Genomic DNA, 8179 nt, shown 5'->3' on the forward strand with positions numbered 1-8179 from the left:
CCCAAAGCAGAAGCATTTTGCATGAGTGCCGGTCAGCTGAGTACCTTCTTTTTGTATTCCAACTGCTTAGTTGAAGACATTGTAAGATAAGTACCCTATTGGGGACCCTCTTTTCTTGCTTTAACGAATGTCAGAGAAAGTTAATAACTGTCTTGCCTGTGGAAAACAGATTTCGCACCGGGATTTTTACTCCTGTTGCATCACTTGTTCGGGCCTTGAGCACAGCATCCCTAATTGTGTTCTCTTTGCTTCTTTCAACCCGCGTACCATTCGCCGTAGAGTTAGGATCCTGTTCAAGCATTTTGGAGTTTGGCCTAAGTTCATCGGTATGGCATCTTCTGGTCTCCCAACTTCAGATGTTCCTAAGAAGCGCAAGGATAAGGACTGCGACAGGCTTAAGGTCAAATTAACCAATGACGTCCCTGTTAAGTTGGTTGTTGGTCCAGCGGTAGTCAGTGAGGCGCTTTCATTGCCCCTGCAGTCCGTGGATGTTCTGCAGCAGGCATCTGCGGAGACCTTTTTGGAGTCCTCCATACTGCAGGCTTCCACTTCGTCTTTGGACCCTCTGCCAGTCGCCACCTCTGATGGATCCAGAGCTGCTAAGTAGGCGCCGTCTTCTGAGGCTTCTTTTCTATGACCGGAGACCAGATCCAGACCGACGACCTTGGTTCAGACTTCTGTGGTGGCTAGGCCTCTTGAGACCCTCCGGCTTTCTAGCAGGCCTTCCAGCTGAAAATCTACTCCAAAGCAGGCGCCAGCCTCCTCTCAAATGCCTCAGTCTCGGATGATTAAGATGGCAGTTCATTTTCAAGAATCCTACTGCTGATCCAGAGATTATTTCTCAGGACCCTAAAGGTGTTAAAGCCATGGTTGCTAAAAATCCTGTTCCTTCTGACAGGGAATCTAGGGGCTTGGATAGATGGGGTAAAAAGGTTTATACTTCCACCCTGGCTATTAGATCTGCTAATTGTCTCTTTCATATGCTTAAGTATCAGCAGCATACTTTGGAGGCCATTAAGGCTAAAATTGCTGGTGTTCCTTCCCTGATGGAGAGTAAGGACATGCAAGATTTATTGAATTCTGCCACTCTTGTCACTAAACATTCTCCACATTGTGGTTTTGACACTTTGGAGGCTTCTTGCAGGGCAGCAGCCATTGGCTCTGGGAACAGCCCCTTTCTGAACCTGTCAAATCTAAATTACTGGATGTGCCTTTGCAAAAGGAAAATATTTTTGGTAACAAAGCAGAAGAGGTGTTGAAAAAGTTGCAGGATAAGGCCAAATCTATGCAAACTGTTAAGGACTTTCTGCAAGTTCAATCTCCTCATTTTAGTAGACATTACCCTTCTAAGAATTGGACTTAACAGGGTCACACTAGGCCTAGGGGTTACAGGTCTTCTAGGGGACAGACTTCCACCCCTCAAAAGGCTAAGCACTGGCAGGCTTCCTCTTCAAAATCGGGGAGTTGTAAGCAAACTTCCCAAAGCAAGCATTCCCAATGACTCAGGCCTTCCCCTGCCTGCCTCTGCAGGCCCAGGGTTTTCTTTAGGGGGAAGGTTAGCCATTTTTGCAGATGTCTGGTACACCATCACAGACAACAAATGAGTGCTCAAAATAGTATCCCAAGTTCTTCTTTCACACCTTCCCTGTCTGCCAAGGATACCCAGATATTCTCCCACATCAAAGGGCAGAAGCAGAAAAACAAGTTTTTTCTTTGCTAAACCTGGGAGCAATAGAACCAGTTCCTGCACTACAGATAGGCCAGGGTTTCTACTCAAGACTTTTCCTGGTTCCCAGAAAAGGGGGCACCTGGCACCCTATTCTAGATTTGTCCATTCTAAACACTTTTCTGGTGATTCCCAAGTTCAAAATGCTCACTCTTCAGCAGTTGCTGCCAATGCTGGCCAAGGACTCCTGGCTGGTGACTTTGGATCTCAAAGAAGCTTATCTGCACATCTCAATAAGGGAAAGCTGCAGGCAATTCCTTCACTTCAGGGTGGGGAACAGGCACTTCCAGTTCTCTGCATTGCCCTTTGGCTTATCTACTGCTCCCAGAGTTTTTACAAAATGCCTAACTCCAGTCATTGCTTTTTGCAGGCAAAGAAACATTCAAATTTACCCCTACTTGGACTATTGTCTTACTCAGGCAAACTCTCCAGAGCAACTTCTAAAGGATTTGGACTTTGTAAAGAACCTTCTCACCTCTTTGGGCTACACTATCAATGACAAGAAGTCAAAATTGGTACCCACCAGGGAGATTGTATTCTTGGGAGCAAGTCTGAACACCGCCCAGATGGTATTCCTCCCTCAAGAGAAACAAATTGTTATTTCGAATTACTTCAAGAATTTGGCAAACATGACCCAGCTCTCTGCAAGGCAATTCCTGCAAGCCCTGGGATTCATGGCTTCATGTATTATCATTCCATATGCCAGACTGCATATGAGGAAAATACAATGGTACCTCAAAGACCTTTGGTGTCAACACACTCAGGATTTAGACTTGATACTTCCTCTGATTCCCTGCCTGCAGATGGAGTTCCTTTGGTGGGCGATGGCCTGTGCACAGAACAAAGGCCTGCCTTTCTGTCCACCTCCTGCCAGCCAGACTGTCACCAGAGATGCCTCAGACTACGCTTGGAGAGCACATCTAGAAACAGATGCATTCAGGGGGCTTGGAACTATCAACAGGTTAATTTGCACATAAATCTGAAGAAATTGATGGCAGTCCAGCAGGTCTTGATTGCTTTCAACCATCTTCTCTCTCCTGGTACTCTTCTAGTCAAGACAGACAACACCACAATTATGTGGTACATCAACAAGCAGGTAGGGACTTACTCTTACCCCTGTGCAGACAAAACATGATACTATGATCCATAGCAGCTTCCATGGGCTCAGTTTCTTCCAGGAAGGCTCAACACCTTAGCATACCAGTTGAGCAGGCAGGTCCTGGATCCTCATGAGTGGCAACTAAACAAGAACATCTTCACTCGCATCATTCAGTGTTGGGGCACTCCCCAGGTGGATCTCTTCTCATCTCCAACCAACCACCTTCTTCCATCCTTTTGCACCAGCGATCATCATGACAAAGCTTGGAAAGTGGATTCTCTGTCCTTCCCCTGGACACAGCTATCGATCTATGCATTCCTCCTCTGCCTCTTCTTCCCGGAGTGCTGTTAAAGATAAGGGACAAAAATCCAAGGGCCATCATCATAGCTCCAGACTGGCCCAGGCAACATTGGTATCCACTTCTTCGCAGTCTCTCCCAGTCTCAGCCTTGGCATCTTCCCCTGATACCAGATCTCTTGGTTCAGGAGGGGGGAAAATTCTGCATCCTCACCTTCAGACTTTGCATTTGGCAGCCTGGCTCATAATTTAAACCTTTCCCAACAAGTAGTTGAGGTCCTTCTTGAGGCCAGGAGTCCTAGCACTAGGAAATCTTATGCAGATAAGTGGAAAAGATTCTCCATTTGGATGCAGATTAGAGGGGAAGACCCATCTCAACCTACTCTTCCTCTTATTCTTGACTGTCTGGCAGGCTTGCTAAATGGTGGACTTTCCTTTTCTTCTATCAAGATTCATGCTTCTGCTACTTCTGCTCATTGTTCCTTTGAGCAACCCATTTTCTCTCATCCCTTGATTAAACAGTTCCTCGGGGGAGCTAACAATTTAAAGCCTCCCAGAAGGGCACCTACTCCTGCTTGGGATCTTAATTTTGTACTTGAGAAACTTACTCTGCCTCCCTTTCAACCAGCTGCCTTAGCAGATTTGAAGTTTCTCTCCTGGAAAACTGCCTTTATCTTGGCCATTACTTCAACTAGAAGAGTGTCTGAGCTGCAGGCCTTAATGGCAGTAGAGCCCTTTATCATCTTCCACGTGGATCGGTTTCTCTAAGAACTAATCCCTCTTTTATGCTTAATGTGGTTTCTAGCATGACTCTTAACCAGTCTATCCAGCTGCCTACTTTCTTTCCTAATCCTCAGAATAGAGGAGAAAGGTTACTGCATTCTCTGGATATGCATAGACAACTTTACATGGACAGGACTAAACCTTTTCGAAAGTCAGATCAGTTGTTGGTCAGTTTTACTCCTGGAGCTCAGGGCAAAGCTATTTTCTAAACAGACTATTTGTAAGTGGATTGCTCATTTTATTCACTTTTGTTACTTACAGCATGGCAAGTTTCCTCCACATAGTATTAGGACCCATTCTACTAGATCAACCTCTACATCAGCAGCTTTTTTAAGAAGTATATCTACTGAGGACATCCTGGAAGCAGATACCTGGACTTCTGTCCACACTTTCACTAAACATTACAATTTGCCCTTGTTTTCTAAGTCCAGGGCTGGTTTTGCCACTGCAGTGTTGCAGGGCATCCTTACCATCCTTTAATCAGTGGGTGTTCCTCCTCCCTTTGTTTTTTTTTTCCTGGGCTTTGAGAATCAACCCATTTTGTAAGGACTGCAACAGTGAAACATGATGAACATAGTACAGTTGTGTACACTTATCATAAATGTAGATGTTAGAGTGTATTCACTGTTGCAGTCCTGGTTCCCCACTTCCATCCCCCATTTTCCTAGGGCACAGACTGGATTTTCTTTTCCTGGTCTAACCTTTTTTGGGGCTCCTAGCAGTTAAGGCAAGAAAAACAGAGGAAATGGCGTTGGCTGCCTTCCTTTGTACCTGATGTCCTAACATGAGGCTTAAACCGAAGGTAGCCAACGTCGTATACCAAGGGCTTTGGTATTCTGGCTGACTGTGGGCTACCAAGAGCCGGATAACCCATTTTTTAAGGACTGCAACAGTGAATACACTCGAACATCTACATTTATGGTAAGTGTACATAACTGTACTTTTTATCATACTGTAGATACTTAGCCAAGGGCAAACATACTTATGTTGGTGAACTATTTTATGTTCAGCAAACACACTGCCTTACTGGCAGATGGGAGGTAACATCCTGATATCCTTCCTTTGATAGTCTAACAAAGCTCAGAGCTCCTCCCACTGCCTGCCTGTCTGTAGGCCTGAAAGACTGCCTTTCAGATCCACAGACAGGACTCTTAAATTTTCTAGTGCCATGGTAAGAGAAGGACCTCTTGGAAGACTGCTATTCTTTCTTTATACTACTATCAATAAGTACTTGACTTATTAAGAATAAATTATTGTAATTAATGATGGTGGAAAGGCAAAACTACTAAAGCCAGTAACCATGAAGCCACTATTAACTTTGTATTACCCTGTCCTTTTTATATATTACAATATGTCTGTCAATGTTAATATATATTGATAGTAGTATATAGTAACACTTTTGGTTGCTAAAAGGTTTAACATTATGTATTCTTAATTTTTTCTAATTTGTATTTGCATTATGTGGTGGTTTAGTCACCATAGCCTAGTTGTCATCGAGATCTGGGTTTACATGCTTTGCATGCACTCAGTTAGCTGTAGTACATGGTGACCAATGTTCCATTATTGTCCTATTGTGGCTTTAAGCGTTTTTGTTTTTAGTAGAAAATTTCAGTATTATACACTCTGAATTGTATTTTAACATATTTAGTACTTGTTATGATACTACAGTCTATTAGCAATTTTTAGCGATGTATTATTTTAATGGTGTGTCTGTCTTTAAAATTTGTCTTGTAGCAATTTGTTTCACGCACTGACGTGGTTTTAAAAAAACACGGGCTTTGACGTATTTTTTAAAATTAATCTCTGAAGAAGCTGTAGCTGTGGCTCCAGCGAAAACGCCAGTATTTTGTTGTTTATTAAAATCTTGCGTTAAGAGATTTTACGTTTTAGCACTCATTCTTTTAGCTATTACGCTTGCTACAGAGTTTTGGCGACCTACTTACTACGAGAATATAACCTTTCTAATACTATATTCAAGAATACACTGAATCAGTGGTTTGGACTATCGACTTTAAGGTGCCTGCTTTGTGTGTTTCGTTTCTGGTTTCCTGTTTGTGCGTTTTGGGAGTTTTCTGTATCCCTTTGGGCTGTATAATGAACCTCAAGTGTTTACCAAAGGGATTGCCATGGTAGTAACCTGCTGTCAGACTCTGGGCATTTACCTTTTTCCCGCTGATCTCCAGATGTCTGAAATCGTTAGAAAAGGCCTCTGGCTTACTGTCCCAGGAAGGGTTCAAGTTGAACCTCCAGATGTCATGTTTGATACCCTTGCAAATACTGGCCTTTCTAGGGATTCTTAACTGGCTCCAAAAAAAAGAATGGCTTTTCTAGCCATAGACAAGATCCTTTGTTACCAGATGGTGTTTCTGAAATTCTGCAGGAGGAATATTATTTGGCAACAAAATTCTTAACAATTCTTAAACCGATGGCATCTATGATTCTCATGACACTACTGGCCCATCTCCATGTGAGAAAAATTTAGTGATATGTGTGAAACTGTTGGACCCCATACCTTCATTCCCTGGAATCCCAGTTGCCAGTGCTGCCTTTAATCAAAATAGAGTTACTGTGGTGGAGAGCACAGTTGAGTACCAACCAAGGACTTCCATTTTCCACATTGGTGCCAGCACACTCTGTCTAGACAGATTAGCCTGACTTCATTTGTGGAACTGTGTGAATGGGGGTGCAAGTGCAAGCTACTTGAGGATGCAAGAATGCACAGAAGCACATCAGTATCAAAGAAATGGTGGTGATTCATGTCTTCAGAATCCTTCACCACCTATGGACTCTGTGTCCTCTTCTGGCATTTACAGGCACCACCACATTGATGTGGTACCTCAACAAACAAGGAGGTGCAAGGTATTTCTTCCTGTGCTTGTTGGCAGTGATGGCCTTGGAGTTGGCTTTACAGCATTCTCTGGCTGTTCAGGCATTATACATCCCATCAGAGTAGAACTCTGTGGCAGACAGACTAAGCAGATCCTGGGCAGACCTGCATGAGTGGCAATTCAAGGCAGATCTGTTCCAGGATCTAGTCCAGATGTGGGGAAATACCTCAAACAGATCTCTTCACCTCCTTTCAAAATAGATAACCGGAAAAATTCTGCTCCTGCCATACTTGGAGGACAGATGCATTCTTGTTGCTTTGGACGAGAATGCTCCTGTGTGCATTTCCATCCTTTTTACTGATTTACAAGGTATTTCTGAAAGTTCAAAGAGAAATGCCAAAGATCATTGTGGAGTCCCACTATTGGCCCAAGCAGTCTTGGTTCTTCCTTTTAATGCTATTGGCCCAAGCAGTCTTGGTTCTTCCTTTTAATGCTATTGGCCCAGGGCAATGACCACAGATTTCCTTACACTGGATTTGCTCACACAGTCTTGGGGTGATTAGCGCACCCCAATTTGGAGCAACTTCAACTGACACCCTGAATGATTCAGTCTTTTCTCTGTTTAGGTACTTGTTTTATGAAGATGTGCAGCAGGTGTTAAAGTGGGCCAGAAAACCTAGTATTAGAAAATCTTACGTTTACAAATGGATGAAGTTTTCTAAGTGGGGTCTAAATGGGAACATTTAAACTGAGTTTAATATCCTTCTTGTCTTGAAATATTTGTGTGAGCTACTTCAGGATGGCTTATCGTATGTGTCCATTAAGGTGCATTTAGCAACCACTCTGTTTGTCTGACAATGGATTTTCCTCTTTCTTCTTTTGTTTTGAAGTTCATGAAAGGAGTTTTGCATATGAGTCTTCCCTCACAGGAAGATTCCTCCTATATGGGATCTCAACTGTGTTCTGGAAAAATTGAACTTACCACCTTTCAAACCAGCAGCTCACAATGAGCTCAAATTCTTAATATAGAAAACTGTTTTGCTTATTACTTTGACATCTGCACGGCAAGTTTCTGAGCTGCAAGCTGTCATTGGGGGACACCTTACCTGATTTTTCACAGTGGCAGAGTTGTGCTATGCCTTCCTTCTTTCTTGCCAAAAGCGGTCTCAGAATTCATTCCCAGTCTATTAATCTCTCTGTGTTCCTTTCAGAACCTTACAATAAGGGAGAGAAGATGCTTCATATCTTGGATGTGTTTTGGCAAGTCAAGCTACTGCCTTGACAGAATGAATTCCTTTAGCAAGGCTGAAAGAGTTTTTATTTCCTTCATAGGGTCAAATAAAGGTCAGCCTTTCTCTAAGCAAACCATTGCATATTGGTTGCCATCAGTGCGAATCCAGGCAAAGTAAAGGTGCATTCCACCTGGGCCATTTCTTCTTCAGTGAC

This window comes from Protopterus annectens, chromosome 15.part0, assembly GCF_019279795.1.
Source record: "Protopterus annectens isolate FY-2018-M chromosome 15.part0, PAN1.0, whole genome shotgun sequence".
NCBI classification, from domain to species: Eukaryota; Metazoa; Chordata; order Ceratodontiformes; family Protopteridae; genus Protopterus; species Protopterus annectens.